This window comes from Anabrus simplex, chromosome 6 (genome assembly GCF_040414725.1).
Source record: "Anabrus simplex isolate iqAnaSimp1 chromosome 6, ASM4041472v1, whole genome shotgun sequence".
Taxonomy (NCBI): Eukaryota; Metazoa; Arthropoda; class Insecta; order Orthoptera; family Tettigoniidae; genus Anabrus; species Anabrus simplex.
Window position 1 is genome coordinate 184374158 of NC_090270.1, and position 19579 is coordinate 184393736.

Here is a 19579-nt window from a genome sequence, read left to right on the forward strand (position 1 = left end):
TCAAATTCTATCAGGCATCGAACCAGCTAAATTGGTGACCGAAGGAGGCAGCCCAGCAACCAACCTTATGGTCATGACGAAAAAATAAGATTTATTTTGAGGCTTTAACGTTCCCGAAATGCTCGTTACAACCTACACTTCCACGAAAATAACAAACATTTGTGACAAACGAGAAACTGTCGCTTGTCGTCTTTGACGCGTCACGTATCCTAGCTACCACGGTAAAGAACAGTGTTGCCAACACATGAACACAAAAAGTAGCTAAACTCTATTAAAATATAGCTAAAATGGCTAAAATTACCGACTAAAATAGTTTTTAAATAAGGTTAAATGAACTCACCGAGCTCCGACAAGTGGTCACTAGCGAGTAGAGCACAATGTTCTGACCAGGGATGCAGTGGTGTCAGAACGCACCGGAACGGAGTCCGAAACCTATCTGGAAAGGGGGAACGCAGTCTGAAACCCATTTCCTTTTACTTGGCTGAAGTTTCTTTGTGTTATAATATGTTAATGTTTTGAACCTCCCGCATTATTTCGAAGGCCCATTGTGAAGAACTTCCATACCTAATTAGTAGGCCTACTGCCAATTGCATTTTTTCCTACACCGCTTCATAGATCTCTGTAATGTGTGAATACTAGTTATTACTTCAAACTTCCAAGCGTGACAGAACCTCTTATTTTTAGATCAACGGAAAAATTGAAAAATATCTTCATTAATGTTTTGCTATTCTGGGTCTGTTAGGTCATCAGCCCAGAGGCTGGTTGGATCCTCAAATAGCATTTTTTTTTTTTTTTTTTTGCTAGTAGCTTTACGTCGCACCGACACGGATAAATCTTATGGCGACGATGGGACAGGGAAGAGCTAGGAGTTGGAAGGAAGGGCCATGGCCTTAATTAAGGTACAACCCCAGCATTTGCCTGGTGTGAAAATGGGAAACCACGGAAAACCATCTTCAGGGCTGCCGACAGTGGGGTTCGAACCTACTATCTCCCGAATACTGGATACTGGCCGCACTTAAGCGACTGCAGCTATCGGGCTCGGTTTTATTATTATTATTATTATTATTATTATTATTATTATTATTATTATTATTATTATTATTATTATTATTTACCGGGTATTCTAGAAAATTATTAAGACCTACAATAACCAATTGATAGTGCTAGTAGTAATTATGTCTCAATATAGAAACCAGTCACAACTTACAAAACCCATTGAATTAAGCGAACAAAGCATACATAACATCTTCAATGTTTTGCTATAGCTGTGGTGTGCAATTTTCTTTCCCTTCTTATTTTGAATTTTCTTCAGATAAACAGAGGTATTGAGACTTATAAATACTTACAACTAATTTAATACAATTATCTTCCTGTTTTGATTGGTCCAAAGCCCTTTTAAGCAACCCGTTACACGGATGTTCACATTTAATTTTGTCATTTCACGAGTGAGTCTGAAACCTATTACTGTTTCCACTACAGCCCTGGTTCTGACAGGTGAAGCGAGCAGCCGCTCTTTTATGTTTATCGCGTTGTGCATGCGATCTTAAAACAACCAACTTTTTTTAAATTTCATACTTAGATTATTTGCAATGTGCTTTAGTGCTATCATTAGAAACAGGTTGAAGCCATCCTTTAAATTACGCCAAAGAGGAGTCATTTTCACTATTTATTAAAAGTACACTACTCACTAATGTTAATCGCAACTATACAGTAGGTACACTGTACATTACTACGTACTGTGTTATGTAATTTATGTTACACTATCGCTTTCAGTCGTGCATTTGACTAATTTAGCAACTGCACTGGTTTAAACGCGGTCACAATCTGAATATGAGACTCTCAGCCAACCAGGGCCCGACTCATTGGCTGAATGGTCAGCGTACTGGCCTTCGGTTCAGAGGGTCCCGGGTTCGATTCCTGGCCGGGTCGGGGATTTTAATCTTCATTGGTAAATTCCATTTGCCCGGGGGCTGGGTGTTTGTGCTGTCCCCAACATCCCTGCAACTCACACACCACACATAACACTATCCTCCACCAGAATAACACGCAGTTACCTACACATGGCAGATGCCGCCCACCCTCATCAGAGGGTCTGCCTTACAAGGGCTACACTCGGCTAGAAATAGCCACACGAAATTTAGTCAACCAGGAAGCTAACCGATGGAAGTCAGGAATTTACCGAGTGATGTAATGAATAACCGTTTCACCATTTCGTCAAAGGTCACCTATAAGTTGAGCATGCTCCGACTCGTGTGTCAGTTACTAAAATCCATTCATTACTAAAGAAAAACATTAAAAAATGGGAGGTAGCCAAATTAGTTCAACGCAACTAAAATGTATAGTTAAAAATGTAGCAAATGACTGTTCAAAATAACTAGAACTAGCTGTAAAATGGCTAAATTGGCAATACTGGTACGGAATAAGAAACCAGCTAGCCACTCGAGCAGGCGGTGCCACAGCCCACTGCCTGCTCGATATGCACCCATTGGCTGCTTATACTGCCTGCTCATTCCATACTCAAACGTGTAACACGACTTGCGAAAAATCCGCCACTAGTTGGCAGCACCAAACAGCCCTAGTTATCATGGGAATACTGGGAGATAAGCACATAAACGAACTTGAAACTTTGAAAATAAAGTAGAGAAAGGAAACAGTTTTACTTAAAAAGTAGTGTTCTTAGAGATTTATAGCTTTAGGACTTCTCGAGAAGGAGGTTTCGACTGATAAGAAAACCTGGAAACTTCGTCTGAATTATACTTCCCTACATTACTAAGCGAAGGTTTCATAATTTTGGCCACCACAGTTTGTGACGCAAGTTCCTGGTGATTATTGTTACTAACAAACTTTAAATGACTCGAGTTCTTGCAGTGCAGTAGGGCAACCTCAACAAATTCATACAGCCCCATACATAGGCCAGTAAATTGTGGCTGTTACCAAAGTGGCACACACTGATTCAGGGGGCTTATGAACATTTTCCAGTAAATCAAATACCATTGATTCTGTTTAGTCAAGTCTAGAAGAAGCTATTGAGGCAGAAAATTATGAATTTTGCTTGTGCATAACGCTAGCACCATCGGTGGACATTAAAATAACGGATTTCAGAATTCGCTTTACGAAATTCTGAGCAGCCCGTGAGTCAGTAATATCACTGCTCCCTCTTCCATTCTTATAGTCGTAAACATGGCTTCAAATGGATCTCCTAAAAGGTCTGTGCCATCTCTTAAAAAAGCTCATTCTGTAGAAGATGAACATTAAAAGAGGAAGTAGATAATCTTCTTCCACCGCTTTTTTCCACACCTATAGGGTCGCTGGTGCGAACTGTGCCATTCATATGTGGATGGCTTTCCTGACGCCAACTCTATGTGGAGGGATGTAATTATAATTGCGTCTTTCTGTGGTGGTTTGTAGTGCACCTATAAGGCGAGAAAAGGGCATAGTAGTGTGGTCTTTTGTCTATATTTGAAGAGAAGAGTGTTAGGACAAATACAAACATCCAGTCCCCGAGCTAGGGAAATTAAACAGACGCGATTAAAATCCCCGACCCGGTCGGGAATCGAACCCAGGTCCCTCTGAACCAAAGACCTCAACGCCGACCATTCAGCTAAGGAGTCGGACAGTGATAATAATAGCTTGATGACACGTCCTTTTTTTTGGGGGGGGGGCGAGTTTTGGACACTTCTTGTATCTCTTCAACATATTAGCAGAAACTGTCGCATGAAATTGCATGGATGAACCACACATTCTCTGTCACCAAATATTTTGAACATTGGAATATTTGTTCTGCGCTTGTCTATCACAAGACGAATAACATAGAATCCAGCTGAACCACCAGGAAAATTCATTTCTTTGTAATGCTTTCACCATGAAGTAGGCAGGCGGAATCGTAAAGTTCTTCGTCAATCCATGAATTACAAAGCACAGCAATTTGTTGCCGAGTCCATAGAATCTGTCCTCTTTATTATAAAGCAGCCGCTCTTTAACTGCCATTTCGTCGCAAGTAGTCTAAGAAAGCAAACTTTCTTCAGATCATTCAAATTACTGGCTTCTGCTTCCTTCATTATCAGGAAATACACTTCATCGCTCCTGGAGGTGACTATTCATTTTGATCTCTGCCCTTTCGGAGAAGCTGTCTGTTAGGTCATCAGCCCAGAGACTGGTTGGATCCTCAAATAGCACCACCAAAGGCTGTGCAGTTATAGGAAAACCACAAAAACCAATGGCAGAGCCCAAATGAGGCGTACTAGGCAAGATGAGGAGTGAGGTAGTTTGCCATTGCTTTCCTAACTGGATCAGAAGGTGCTACTGCAGCACGACTGATCCTATGAGCAACACCTTTCATAACACTCAGACACTAGTTGTGCTCCAAATGTTATTACTCAGCACCACTCATACCCCAGCAGCTTCCATATTGTCACAACCATGGATGAGACTGGGACTTTGGTGGAAGCTACACTTAGCTCTGGCCTGTGCCAAGAGACGGATACAAAAATACTGCATCCATCAAGAAATTGTAACAAGCTGTCGGAGAAGCTATCCGCTGACAAATACAATACATCATTTTCACTTAAGTACAGTACTAGGCTATTTTCCGCTAATAATAATGGCGTACGGCTTTTAGTGCTGGGAGTGTCCGAGGACAAGTTCGGCTTGCCAGATGCAGATCCTTTGATTTGACTGCGCGTCGATGAGGATGAAATGATGATGAAGACGACACATACACCCAGCTCCCGTGTCAGCGAAATTAACCAGTTATGGTTAAAATTCCCGACCCTGCCGGGAATCGAACCCGGGACCCCTGTAACCATAGGTCAGCACGCTAACCATTTAGCCATGGGTTTCCGCTATTTCATTCCGACAGACTGGGGGCATTTGGTGCTGCCGCCTACCGTAGGTGTTTGTAAACGCAGTATTTCATGTAGTGCCATGTTAAAATGTTGTAATGAGCGGGCAGTATAAGCAGCCACTGGAAGCAGATTGAGCAGGCGGTGCCACAGCCACAACAACCCCTCAACTTCCTCGTAGGGTGCGCAGTGATCGTCCCTCCATGTTAACCAACTTCTGAGTGAGGAACAGAATCAATCGAAAGCAAGTCACAAGGCACGGTCACCTACCCAGCCTGTTGGTTGCACTGCACCATTCACATACGCATATAATGACCTTTCAGCTGTGTTGTGTTATCTCCTTAAACATTGTCTTTCCTGTGAATTTCAATACGCAGATGCTGATTGTGATTCAGCACGGTGATCCACGGTGATATTTTCCTGTCGAAGAGCACTGAAGTACAGCAAAAGACAGCCTCAGTAATTTACATCGTCATCAGGAGAAAGGACACGATCGTACGTATTCTTATTTAGGAACTTTTCCTTATAATATGTTATCAATTTACCGTTAAGCAGACGACGTAGAATGGATGACAGGATAGGCGTACTTTTACTAGCTAAGAGAGGGAAAGAAATCACAAAACGAATCTTATGGAACTATTGCTTTGGGAGAATGCTAAAATAACATGCTATTAAACTGCCGTTTTGTGAATAAGAGACGATGATGTAGGGTCACAGAATGTACAAAATACAACTTAAAATTTTACATTACAAGTAGTGTAACATAATAATTACAACGCAGTCACATAAGCATTTCCAATATCTTAACACTAGCAGATTGAGCGGTACAATGCCTTATTGTAAATACAGTAGAAATTTACAAGCTCAAATACATCAGTCTCGTGTCGGTAGATTTACTGGCATGTAAAAGAACTCCTGCGGGACAACATTCCGGCACCTCGGCGTCTCCGAAAACCGAAACAGTAGTTAATGGGATGTAAAGCTAATAACATTAATTATTATAAATTTACACAAGGTTTGTAGGATATTGAAGTAATTTCTTGAAGCATCTTTCTGGGTGAAAAATTCCGGCAACTCGGCGTCTCCGAAAATTATTATTATTATTATTATTATTATTATTATTATTATTATTATTATTATTATTATACCGTTTTTCCATATCTGTGGGGTCGTGGGTAAGAAATGTGTGTCACATGTGGATTTGGCACTGTTTTACGGTCGGATGCCCTTCTTTTAAAAAAACAATTTGCTTTAAGTCGCACCGACACAGATGGGATAAGAAAAGGCTGGGAGTGGCAAAGAAGCGGCCGTGGCCTTAATTAAGGTACAGCCCCAGCATTTACCTGGTGTGGAAATGGGAAACCACGTAAAATCATCTCCAGGTCTGCCGAGAGTGGGGTTCGAACCCACTATCTCCCGGATGCAAGCACACAGCCGCGCGCCCCTAACCGCACGGGCAGCTCGCCGGGTGATGCCCTTCCTGAGGCCAAGCCTATATGGAGGGATGTAATCACTATTGCGTGTTTCTGTGGTGATTGGTATTGCAGTGCGTTGTCTGAATAAGAAATTGAAAGTGTTGGGACAAACACGAACACCCAGACCCCGAGCCAACATAATTAATCAGACGCGATTAAAAATCAATCAATCAATCAATCAATACTGATCTGCATTTAGGGCAGTCGCCCAGGTGGCAGATTCCCTATCTGTTGCTTTCCTAGCCTTTTCCCAAATGATTTCAAAGAAATTGGAAATTTATTGAACATCTCCCTTGGTAAGTTATTCCAATCCCTAACTACCCTTCCTCTAAATGAATATTTGCCCCAGTTTGTCCTCTTGAATTCCAACCCCATCTTCATATCGTGATCTTTCCTACTTTTATAAACGCCACTCGAACTTATTCGTCTACTAATGTCATTCCACGCCATCTCTCCGTTGACAGCTCGGAACATACCACTTAGTCGAGCAGCTCTTCTTCTTTCTCTCAATTCTTCCCAACCCAAACATTGCAACATTTTTATAACGCTACTCTTTTGTCGGAAATCACCCGGAACAAATCGAGCTGCTTTTCTTTGGATTTTTTTCCAGTTCTTGAATCAGGTAATCCTGGTGAGGGTCCCATACACTGGAACCATACTTTAGTTGGGGTCTTACCAGAGACTTATATGCCCTCTCCTTTACATCCGTACTACAACCCCTAAACACCCTCATAACCATGTGCAGAGATCTGTACCCTTTATTTACAATCCCATTTATGTGATTACCCCAATGAAGATCTTTCCTTATATTAACACCTAGATACTTACAATGATCCCCAAAAGGAACTTTCACCCCATCAACACAGTAATTAAAACTGAGAGGACTTTTCCTATTTGTGAAACTCACAACCTGACTTTTAACCCCGTTTATCAACATACCATTGCCTGCTGTCCATCTCACAACATTTTCGAGGTCACGTTGCAGTTGCTCACATTCTGGTAACTTATTTATCACTCTATAGAAAATAACATCATCCGCAAAAAGCCTTACCTCCGATTCCACTCCTTTACTCATACCATTTATATATATAAGAAAACATAAAGGTCCGATAATACTGCCTTGAGGAATTCCCCTCTTAATTATTACAGGGTCAGATAAAGCTTTACCTACTCTAATTCTCTGATATCTATTTTCTAGAAATATAGCAACCCATTCAGTCACTATTTTGTCTAGTCCAATTGCACTCATTTTTGCCAGTAGTCTCCCATCATCCACCCTATCAAAAGCTTTAGACAGGTCAATCGCGATACAGTCCATTTGACCTCCAGAATCCAAGATATCTGCTATATCTTGCTGGAATCCTACAAGTTGAGCTTCAGTGGAATAACCTTTCCTAAAACCGAATTGCTTTCTATCGAACCAGTTATTAATTTCACAAACATGTCTAATATAATCAGAAATAATGCCTTCCCAAAGCTTACATACAATGCATGTCAAACTTACTGGCCTGTAATTTTCAGCTTTATGTCTATCACCCTTTCCTTTATACACAGGGGCTACTATAGCAACTCTCCATTCATCTGGTATAACTCCTCCGACCAAACAATTATCAAATAAGTACTTTAGATATGGTACTATATCCCAACCCATTGTCTTTAGTATATCCCCAGAAATCTGATCAATTCCAGCCGCTTTTCTAGTTTTCAACTTTTGTATCTTATTGTAAATGTCATTGTTATCATATGTAAATTTTAGTACTTCTTTGGCCTTAGTCTCCTCCTCTATCTCGACATTATCCTTGTAACCAACAATCTTTACATACTGCTGACTGAATACTTCTGCCTTTTGAAGATCCTCACATACACACTCCCCTTGTTCATTTATTATTCCTGGAATGTCCTTCTTGGGACCTGTTTCTGCCTTACAATACCTATACATACCCTTCCATTTTTCACTAAAATTCGTATGACTGCGAATTACGCTTGCCATCATGTTATCCTTAGCGGCCTTCTTTGCTAGATTCAATTTTCTAGTAAGTTCCTTCAATTACTTCCACAGCCATTTCTAACTCTATTTCTTTCCAGTCTGCACCTCTTTCTTAGTCTCTTTATTTCTCTATTATAATAAGGTGGGTCTTTACCATTCCTTACCACCCTTAATGGTACAAACCTGTTTTCGCATTCCTCAACAACTCCTCGACCCGGCCGGCAATCGAACCAGGGACACTCTGAACCGAAGACCTCAAGGCTGACCTTTCAGCCAATGAGTCGGACATTATTATTATTATTATTATTATTATTATTATTATTATTATGAAATGAAATGTCGTATGGCTTTTAGTGCCGGGATATCCCAGGACGGGTTTGGCTCGCCAGGTGCAGGTCTTTCTATTTGACTCCCGTAAGCGACCTGCGCGTCGTGATGAGGATGAAATGATGATGAAGACAACACATACACCCAGCCCCCGTGCCATTGGAATTAACCAATTAAGGTTAAAATCCCCGACCCGGCCGGGAATCGAACCCGGGACCCTCTGAACCGAAGGCCAGTACGATGACCGTTCAGCCAACGAGTCGGACTTTATTATTATTATAGATCGGTTAAGCAATGTTTAGTATATAGCCTTACAATGTTCCTGCCCCGATTTCACATTTTTTATTAAAAGTATTATTTTATTATGTGCAGATGGTAAGGATTCGTTCTTTCAATTTTCTGAGAACATGGAGGGAGGTGATGCTTTTATCAGAGCTTTTCATTAGCACAACCGTGTTATGTATGCAAAATTGCATCACATTCATAATTGGTTCTCTCCTTATGCACGAAGTTGTGTTAAAATAATTATTACGCCATATGCGACTGTAGATAGACTACAGCAGCGTCATCCTTCATCTCTATGTATCTCATTGTTGTACTTCATTTTAGTGAATGCTCCTGCAGCCAACCGTAACAGGTGAGAAGGAATTTAGGTCAGATGAGATAAACACATCTTAAATACCCATCAAGACAGCCACTGGATTTGGAAACCATTCGGGACGAACTCAGTGCTGTAGTTGAGCCGATAAGCAGTATAGGAGCAAATTGAAACACGCGCTTAGCGTACTAGAAAATTGGTGTGGAAATGAAAATACTTCTTTCACTTTAATTAAAAATCGAAGTTGTTTGTTATTTGTGTGCAACGTTTAAAAAAAATACGCTGGAGTTATTAAAACTACTACGTACTTTAATTTCAAAATATTACATTTTATTCCCTTTGTTGAAACACTTGAGCCAGACTGAGTAGCTCTAACGATAGAGCGCTGGCCTTCTGAGCTCAGGTTCGTGGGTTCGATCCTGGATCAGTCCGGTGGTATTTTAAGGTGCTCAAATGCGGCATCATCGAGTCGGAACATTTATTAACACGTCAACAAACCCCTACTGAACAAAATTCCGACACCTCGGCGTCTCCGAAAACATCTTTTTGCAATTTTGCTTTACGTCGCACCGACACAGATAGGTCTTATGGCGACGATGCGACAGGAAAGGGATAGGGATGGGAAGGAAGCTGCCGTGGCCTTAATTAAGGTACAGGCCCAGCATTTGCCTGGTGCGAAAATGGGAAATGACGGAAAACCATCTTCAGGGCTGCCGACAGTTGGGTTCGAACCCAATATCTCCCGAATGCAAGCTCACAGCTGCGCGACCCAAACCACACGGCCACTTGCTGGGTGTTTCTTTCCGAAAACCGCGAAAGTACACTCATGTTCATAAAAACAGAACACCTTGAAAGACTAGAGATAGGAAGTTCATATTCACAGGACATGTTCATTAGTATGTTCTGCAGAAACTATTAGCATTTCAGTCACCGAGGTTCAGCATGTGTCCTGTTGCCTAGTAGGCACTGGGTCGTCCATGCGCACTGATAACTTGTTCCATGCGTGATGTCATCGATGCGTATAAGGCGCGAATGGCGTCCTGGGGTATAGCCATCCATGCTGCATTCACCTGGTTCCAGAGTTCATCTTTGGTGGTTGCAATGGGACACAGCACCGCACCCGTCGTTTCACCATATCCCACACTTATTCGATTAGCGACAAGTCCGGTGATCGGGCGGGCCAGAGCAACAGTCTGACATCCTGTGACAACAAGAAGGCACGTGTTCGTGCAGCAACATTGTCCTGCTGAAATATGACGTCTGGGGTGTCGTGCAGAAAGGGTATGGCTACGGATCGCAGGATGTCATTCACGTAGACCAAACTGGTTACAGTACCCTGGACACGCACCAACTGTGATTTGTAATTCTACCCAATAGCACCCCATGCCATAAAGCCTTGAGTTGGTGCTGTATGTCTTGTGCGAATGCAGTCAATATGATGCATCTGCCCCTGTCTGCGGCGAACCAAAATGCGGCCATCATTTTCAAACAAACAGAACCTGGATTCGCCCGAAAACACTTATCTGCTGCCATTCCTGTCCCCAGTGACGTCGTTCCATACACCATTGCAGTCTAGCATGTTTATGCACATTAGTCAAAGGTAGGCGGAGAAGTGGACAACGCGCCGGTAACCCAGACCGTAATAAACGGAGACGGACTGTCACTCCTGATAGTGTAAGATGTGTTACACTGTTCCACTGTTGCGCCAGAGCCGAGGAAGACGCAGATCTGTCCTGCAATGCCATTCAAATGAGGTGTCGATCTTCTCGGCGGGTGGTCAGCGTGGTGCGACCAGACCCATCTCGTCGTGCCTTCTGTGAACCATTCTGTGCACACCCGTTGCACTGCTGACACACTTCCTCCCACATGAGCAGCAATTCCCGGATGGATGCATCACGTTCTCTCATGCCAATAATACGTCCTCTTTCAGACTCACTCATTTGACGGTGCGGTTCTCGCATACGTCTGCGAAGCATCCTGCACATCTGCTCGAGTCACGCTGATCCATTACCTTCGGTTGATAGCGACAACGAGAGCCGCAGGCACATTTTACCAGTCGGTGGCGGTGCGCCGAGATATCGATATGGACCTTGAACCTAACGGCCGACTTGGTTCAAATGTTAATCATTTCTTCAGAACATACTAATGCACATGTCCTGTGAATATGAACTTCCTACCTCTAGTTTTTTAAGGTGTACTTGTTTTTATGAACATGAGTGTAATTAGTGGGATGTAAAACCAATATTACTATTAATGTTAAACACTTGTCCGTTGTTTGCTTTTCCTGAAAACTAGGTACAGCCTCCTCAAGAGTTATTGTAATGTGATTAGTTAATTTCAAAATTTTGCAGCTTATCCTCGAATTGGCAAGTTCACACTAAACTTATGGTGTGGCGCATCAAGAATTCCACTGCAGCACTTTCAGTGATTCACATATTTAAACATTCGCAGAGGCATCATGCTGTCACGTTGCTAGAGCAAAAATAAACTTATTATTACAGCCAATGCAACAACCTGTGGTTAAAGCTAACCCTTCTATAGAATTTATTTAGACAAAGAATTTCTTCGAACTGAAAATATATTGCTTACCCATTAAACTGAGATATCATCATTGTTAATAAAGGAGTTCAGCCGTTTTGAATTTCGTGGTGGCGTTTCTTAGTCTGAAAAATGTTGGCTAGGTAACCTGAGTATCATAAGTGTTAACAGAAATACAGTACGAGCCAATTTGAAGCCTTTTTTCATATAACGGTAAATGATTTTTCACAGTACCCATTAACATTTCTTCCAACAACAGAACTGGCGGAACTCTCAGCAGATTGAGTTTCTCAACAATATAGTACATTGTATTGAATATTTTAGGCTCCATAGAAATTAAAACCCGAAACATTCCCATTTTGAGACACGCGTGGTTACCGCCTGGTCCAGCGATAGAGGAACATAGTCTTCTATTCACTTTAGAATGTTCACTTATGAGCAATTGCGTTAGAGATAACTGGATAGTAGCGTGTAGCACCGGACGATGGAGGCGATGCAGCGTCTACAACACACACCGGACGCTTTGGTGGGACGTGCTGGTCCATGCTCACTGCACAGTGCTCCATAATGGACGGAGATTGGTCGTAAGAGTGTCCAGGCTGCATACATTCCTCTCGACAACATCCCATTTTTGTTCAATAGGATTGAGGCCGGTTGACCCTAGGAGCTAGGCAAGAGTCCTCCTGTCTGTGGAGTTTTCATCGAACGAACTGGCCACAAGTCGGGAGTGGTGGGTCGGTGCATTGTCTTGCTGCAAGTACAGGTCTCCTTCCCGGTACTGGAGGCGAACAAATGGGTGGACATGATTTGGCAGCAGGTTCGCCGGTGAGGATGTTGGCTGGTGTACCAGGGGCCTCATTTTATTCTATGCGAACAGTCCTCATACGAGTATACCACCACCACCGTTCTGAACTCTATGCTACAGACAAGAAGAGGACTCCTTTGCCTCATGTGCTTGGCAATACATTCCTACCCTGTTATCGGCTTGTACAAACTAGCACCTTGACTCATCTGTCCAGGCGACCTTTTCCCATGCTTCGAGCTTCTAATGTCGGTGTTTCTTTGCTCATATCAATGTTTTTTCCTTGTGAGGTGCAACGAGCGGATGTACATTACTGGGACGGCGGCTTCTGCACCTCATTGCGAAGAGATGTCTTGAATGGTACGGTAGTTGGCACCTCGTTGTTGTCCAGCACTGAATTCGTGAGTGATCTGATACACTGCAGCCCGTTCTTACCATCCGCCCTAGCCGACGGAGACCCCAGTCATCAACAAATTTCACAGTTCACAAGGCGGTGGTTTCACTTGAATCCGCGTACTCAGGGTACACTCTTGACACGTGTGACGTAGAAAGCCCTGTGCCTGCACTGCTTCGGAAATCTGGCTGCGACGAAGTGAGCTGTGCTCAACTGTTACACGGCTAGAACGAGGCCTGATGACAACGTTCCAGGCTATAAAATTACATTCTCCGGGCAGAAAACAGCTTCATTTCGCCAAAACGGCTGCTCATCAGTGTATAAGTACTTAAACTGATTATGACCCAGGAGCAGGGATGGCTAGTCTTCAGAAGTTCGGTGGGCGTGGATCATTATTCGAGTGTGTGAATTAATATTTGTCTACACTCTGGTGAAGTATGTACTCGTATATCGCGGATCGGACTGCTCAGCCATCTGAGTACGAATCAGAAAGAAAACTGCCATATTCACTCAGAGTGACTGTCAGCGATGATGTCAATTCTAAGCCGATCATTGACAGAACTAGGTGAGATTAAATGACTGATTTCTTCCGTCTGTGTACAAACATTCAGTTTATAGGCCCTCAATGACTTCTTTTCATCGTTCACTTTGTCCACCTCCGTAGTGTAATGGTTAGCACTATTGCCTGCCGTGTTTGCACAGCTGGGTTCGATTTCTGGGATGTGGTTAGAAAGGTACGTGCAGCTCACCTCCATTAGGAATGTAGCTAAAAGGAGCTGCATCACCTCGGAACGAGGACACGTGTTCACTTTATTAAGGGACAAGAAAATTTTCCAGCTTCATTTCTCTGAGTGTCCGAGAAGCGTAGTTGTTTTGGTGTTCGCCCCTAAAGGTTGTGGGATAGAATCCCAGCAGAGTCGGTTAGCATTTAAGAGAGCCTGTATATTTGCTTTGCGCGATAAATAACTCCTTTACGGAATAATTTTCCGTCCCTTCGCGTTGTTAAAAAAAATCTTGAAAATGTGTAGGCCTACAAATAGGCTGACAGGGTAGTTATCAGGGAAACATGAACTAAGAAGATATGCTAAGATTATTATTATTATTATTATTATTATTATTATTATTATTATTATTATTATTATTATTATTATTATTTAGGCCTATATCTTCTGATGAAGAAAGCTAAACAATACTATTGAAGAAATAACCGCGTGACTCTCCAATATATTATTTTTAATTGTGTATACAACCTGTGACAATAAAGTTCGGTGAATAGTCCTTTACTATCAACATAGATGAACAATGCACGACAGTGACCTTACTGTCCTTTGAAATAGTCCCCACGCATAACTATGCACTGTTGATATCGGCGATACATGTCCTGGAAACTTTGCAGGAAGGCTTCCTTTGGGATGGTGTTCAAAAGCCTCGTCACGTTTCGGTGGATGTCAGAAATATCGTCAAATCTCTTTCCTTTCAAAGCAAATTTGAGTCGTGGGATTTTTTTCCGACAAAAGGATCCCGGAGAACGCCATTCCATGCTTTGCCGTTTCGTTTCAGGGTCATACCTGAGACACCAGCTTTCATCCTCGGTGACAATACAGTTCAAAAAATTTGGTATCGCATCCGCCGTTTCGAAAAAGATCCTGTGAAGCCTCTAAACGTGCCTGCTTCTGATCGTCAGTCAAGTGATGTGGCACAAGACGAGAACACGCTTTCCTCTTCCCTAACTTCTGGGTAACGATTTGTCGCACGGATTCACTGTTAATCTACAGTTCATCCGCTATCAAGCGCACAGTTAATCGCCGATCGTTCATGATTAATGTCCTCACCACAATGTTTTCCTCACTGACGGCGGTCGCCGGTCTTCCGCTACGGGGGTTGTCAGAAACACTTTCCCGGCCTCCTCTAAAACGGGCGAACCACTCGTACACACACTTCAAGGACAGTGCTTGATCTTCATAAACACGTACCAGCATCGCATGCGTTTCTTTCGGTTTCTTGCCAAGCTAAAAAGAAAACTGTACATTGATCTTTTGGTCGTTCATGTTCCTGTTTGCAGTTCAGAACCAACGCACTAAACACGAACTGTGTCAAACAGGTCTTACACGGCACACACACGACGCTCCACTGAACAACGTTGGGGGCAGGTGGTCAAAACCTGCTGCTACGCAGGTGCAGCGTTGTGTGTCGCCAGTGTTGCCGGATCGATCGTTCTGACTTCATTCACCGAACTTTATTGTCACAGGTTGTACAATATGAACTTTCATTTATAAGTATCCCAAAGCTGTAAGTGCTCACTTCATACTGTAGAGACGTAAACGTTGGACTAGGCACAGTACATCACCAGCTTGCTGCAACCCTCTCGTAGTGGGCAGGGTTGGTCATGTCAACTTAATTATTAGGCAAATGATTTCTTCCCATTCTCATTTGTCACGATCACGCAAGTAGATTAAGAAAGATATTCAAGATTAACTCACATAAGCAGAATCGTCAGGCACCAGTAGCGTAATACTCACCTAAAACAAAGAGAGAAACAATATTAGAATACTTCGCAAAATAATGCGGATCTTATCAATTACTTTTCCAATCTACTCCAAATACACTGCATAAAAATAAATTAACTAAGGAAATACGCAAGTATTTAGATGGAAAGTTGGGGAGGGATGACTTGGATCTGGGAAATGTTGGTGGTAATTAGTGATTTAAAGAACGAACGAAACGAAACGAAAAACAGGGATATCATATGTTCTAAACATTACCGTAGGTATAGAAAAAAGATGTCCGACTCCTCATCGGAATAGGGTGAAAACAAGAGTTCATTATCGTAGATCGGATAGCAAACATGAAAGTGAAGAACTGGCACAAGTAAGTGGAATCAAAGCCAGATTCGGCTACGGTAGGGGCGGGTTAGTAGCTACCTTATGCTGCTGCTGGTAATCTTGATGATGATGACGATGTGACTGGCATTATGAAAAGGGGGCTGTCCTTTATAATTAAAACTCACCATCTCTATTGTGAAGGGCAGTAGGCAAGTGAGCCTGCCGTTATAGTAATAACTCCTGAATTCCACTGTCAATGTGAATGCCAGTAGGAAACGTAGCCTGCCATTTTCATCAAAACTACCCAACGTGCACACTAGGTTACATCGGAAACAACGTATGGATCCTCCCAGTTGTGTTTCTCGGATAACGCTAACAGACATGCAATTTAATGTTATCTTACGTGTACAGTAATTTACGTACAAATCCGTATGCAATGTGAAATACCGTAGCGAAGCACGGGTACATTTGCTAGTAACGAATAAAAATATTTCACTTTTACTCAGCGTTAGGTGAAAGAAAACGTACGTAAAAATAGATCAATAAAGCGTCCTAGTAAAACCGAATAAATAAAACGAACACGAAACCACTTTTCCCCGGCATGTATGGTGATTTTACTATTTCGACTCCTTTGAATACTGAGTGTTATATTTAAATGCATCTCCGCAACACCATTGGTTTAGTTTGCCATGCATCTTTTAACCAATACTCTCATTTTCGAAGGGTCAACACTTTCATTTTCTCTTCTAATTAGATAAAAAAAGGATGTCTATCTCGGTGTACTTCCCTTTAAAACAATCATCACCACCACCACTAGACTCCTGCGTGACCAAGTATGAAGACCATAGAGTAAATGAAATAGTCTGACGCCCTACCATATCGGCAAATCACAAAACGTTTGTGTGAAGAAGTATTGTGTATTATAATCGAGCATGAGCTTTCAGCCAAATCTGTTTATGGTCAGTCCTTTCTGCCTGTGTGAAATATGTCCTTTTTAGTTTCCCTTGTTTACCGCAGAATCGTATCACCACAAGCAGCAGCAGCAGCAAGAACAACAACATAGCCACGGCATGGTCTTTTCTTCTGTTTTAATTGCCATTACGAGTGAGAAAATATTGTTTCACTTGTGATTAATTAACTAATTAATTAATTAATATAATTATTAACACAAATGGAATCTGTGAGAATACAAAATGTGCAAGATTTCGATGATTTAGAACAAGAATAGTTTCCCCCGTTTATAGCATTAATCTTACAGTTATGAGTTACAAATTGCAAATCCTTAAGAACCAATACCACGTAAGGTAGCGAGCAAGTTGCCGCGTGGCTTGGGTCAAGTAGCTAATAGCTTACATTCAGGAGATAGTGGGTTCGAACTCCACTGTCGACAGCCCTGAAGACGGTTTTTCGTGATTTTCCATGTTTACATGAGGCAAATGCCAGGGTTGTATCGGTGTGGTGTAGAGCATATTGTAAAGAAAAAACACGTAAGGACAAAATACGAATTTTACACCAGAAAGAAAAAAACAACTACAAAAATGGTCCAGAAGTCTTGGAAATTGGTCTCATACAATGAAATAGGTGAGCTAAAGTCTGACCAGGTCATCTTTGGTGAGACAGAGTGTCCAGACTGTTCTGCGTCTCCTGACACAGGCTAGATCAGGTTTGTTACTTTCGTTTTTCTGTCTCTCATCCTCGGCCTTTTTTTCTTCCTAGCGGTTTAACGTCGCACTAACACATCGGAGGTTTTCGGAGACACAAGGAAGGGAAAGAGCTAGGATTGAGAAGCTAATGGCCGTGCCCATAATTAAGGTACAGCCCCAGCATTTGCCTGGCGTAAAAATGGGAAATCACGGAAAACCCATTTTCAACGCTGCCGACGATGCGTTTGGAACTCGCCATATCCTGAACGCAAACTGACAGCTACGCGACCCTAACCGCACGGCCTACTCGCTCGGTATCCTTGGTTTTGACAATATGAAAGTGACTGAAGTACGAGTGATACTAGTAATACCATTCCTTGTGCAGCCAGTTCCTGTGATCAATGATGAAAGTGTTGTTCATGTGACTGGTTGATGTATTATGCATTTCAGTGGGCTTGGCAGACTGATATGTAACAGCAGCATCTGCCCGGTGAGGAATTCAACGGGAAACGACCTCTCGCCTCATTTCCCTAGTACGCCTTTTCAGTGACACCTAGGCTACTTATAGCAGCTAGTGGTGGATCTGTTGACGTGCCAACATATAATTTGTAAGTAAGAGAAAAAAATAATTTCTGTACATAGATGTCCATGTCAGAATCACCACCGCATTCGGTATTCTGTTAGCAACGCGGTGCTGTTTCTCAAGCAGGGGCAGAACCGGCCAGCTATGAAATATTTAACCGAGTCCCAACGTCGCATCATGTTCGCTGGCCAGTCGAAGTCGAAAAGTCTATAATGCCTATTGCTCACGGTAAAATGTTTCGTAAAATTTGTTGTACAAATAATTTTATAAAAATTTGGTGAAAACAAGTTGTGTTGCTCACGGTAAAATTATTTTATAAAATCCGTGGAAGCATCAGGATGGCCATCTATGAACTCACTTCTGAACTAAGAAGTGTATGTGCTGCCATCTATCGATAAACTTTTAAACCAGGAATCAGCTGTTCAACTTACAGTGTGTTTCAGAGTATGGCTCCAACAAACAAAGCAAAAATTGCTGCTTTAGGTGCAATTATATGTTGTACAGTGGTTAAAAGGAAGAAAAGAAATGCCAGGAAATGCTGGACTCGGGATTGGATCAAAAAAAGAGAAGAAGCTAGAGGATTGCTGTCCTTGGTCGAAAATTAGTTGAGGTTAGAAGACCAGCATTCATATAGAAATTCGGCGATTGTGTTTTTTGCCTCTCTTCTTGCATTTCTGTTGTGGTAAAGTGGGGTTTTAACTTGCTAAAAACAAGGATATTTCTGGTATTCGTCCAGTAAAACACTAGCAGCTTCCTTAGTCCACCCGGATCCTGCCATTTTAGAAAGAAGTGTTTGTTTACACGAGCTTCACAATCTTCTCACGACGTAGCGCCAGCATCATCGTGATGTCAGCTTCGCTGATTGGTTCGTTCCGTAAAATTAATTTTACGGAATAGAACATGTCCTATTTTATGAAAAGTTGTATCAAAGGTTTTATAAAACTTGAATTTGACCGTGAGCAACAGAAATTTTATAAAATTAAATTATTGTACAATAAATTTGACAGAAAATTTTACCGTGAGCAACAGGCATAAAGCAACTTCTGCAGGACTTAAGTGCTGTTTGAACGGTGGTGATCTAGACTTGAGATGCTGGAATCTAACAGCGATGTCATCATGAATGAAGACAGCACTATTCTGCGAGATCTTGCAATATTCTCTGCCAGATTATTGAGTCGTCTTATCCCGGGAGCCTCAATATGACTCGGTACAGATGCTCTGCCCTTCTTTCTTGAAGTCACTGACATTAACGGTTAAATGTTCTTCTCGGTTCAACTATGCTCGACGAAGAGTGTTTTGGATTGAATTTGAGTCCCTGCGAGAGGCTGCGATGATGGCAGAAACGAGCCTACAGAATTATTGAGTAATAGCAAGGGAACAATTTATTAGGCGTACGCTTCAATTGGAGCGGTATGGCAGCCAGCGGCAGCGCAGTAAGTGGCCTGTGAATAGAGCATGGTGAAATGGCTGTGTCACGACACAGTTCTTTACACAGGTAGCAGTGCCTGAAGCACACATTGTTATAAGAGTGATAACTAGGTCACGGTGCATACTGTGCGCTAATTTCTG

At 42.2% G+C, this 19579-nt stretch overlaps 2 protein-coding genes across 3 annotated transcripts in view; one reads left to right on the forward strand and one right to left on the reverse strand.

Moving 5' to 3' along the window:
* Positions 1-19579, reverse strand: part of T48 (FU domain-containing protein T48) — a 368079-nt gene that overhangs the window by 223757 nt on the left and 124743 nt on the right. The window lies entirely within an intron of this gene.
* The window catches only part of LOC136875635 (trehalose-6-phosphate hydrolase), a 123039-nt gene continuing 108619 nt past the window's right edge, over positions 5160-19579 (forward strand). The window contains exons 1-2 of one of the 2 annotated variants that reach the window (XM_067149177.2): positions 5160-5336; positions 17878-18035. The gene's annotated coding sequence lies outside the window, so the exon portion shown is untranslated. The remainder of the gene's footprint in view (positions 5337-17877; positions 18036-19579) is intronic. The other variant, XM_067149176.2, reaches the window with a different exon arrangement.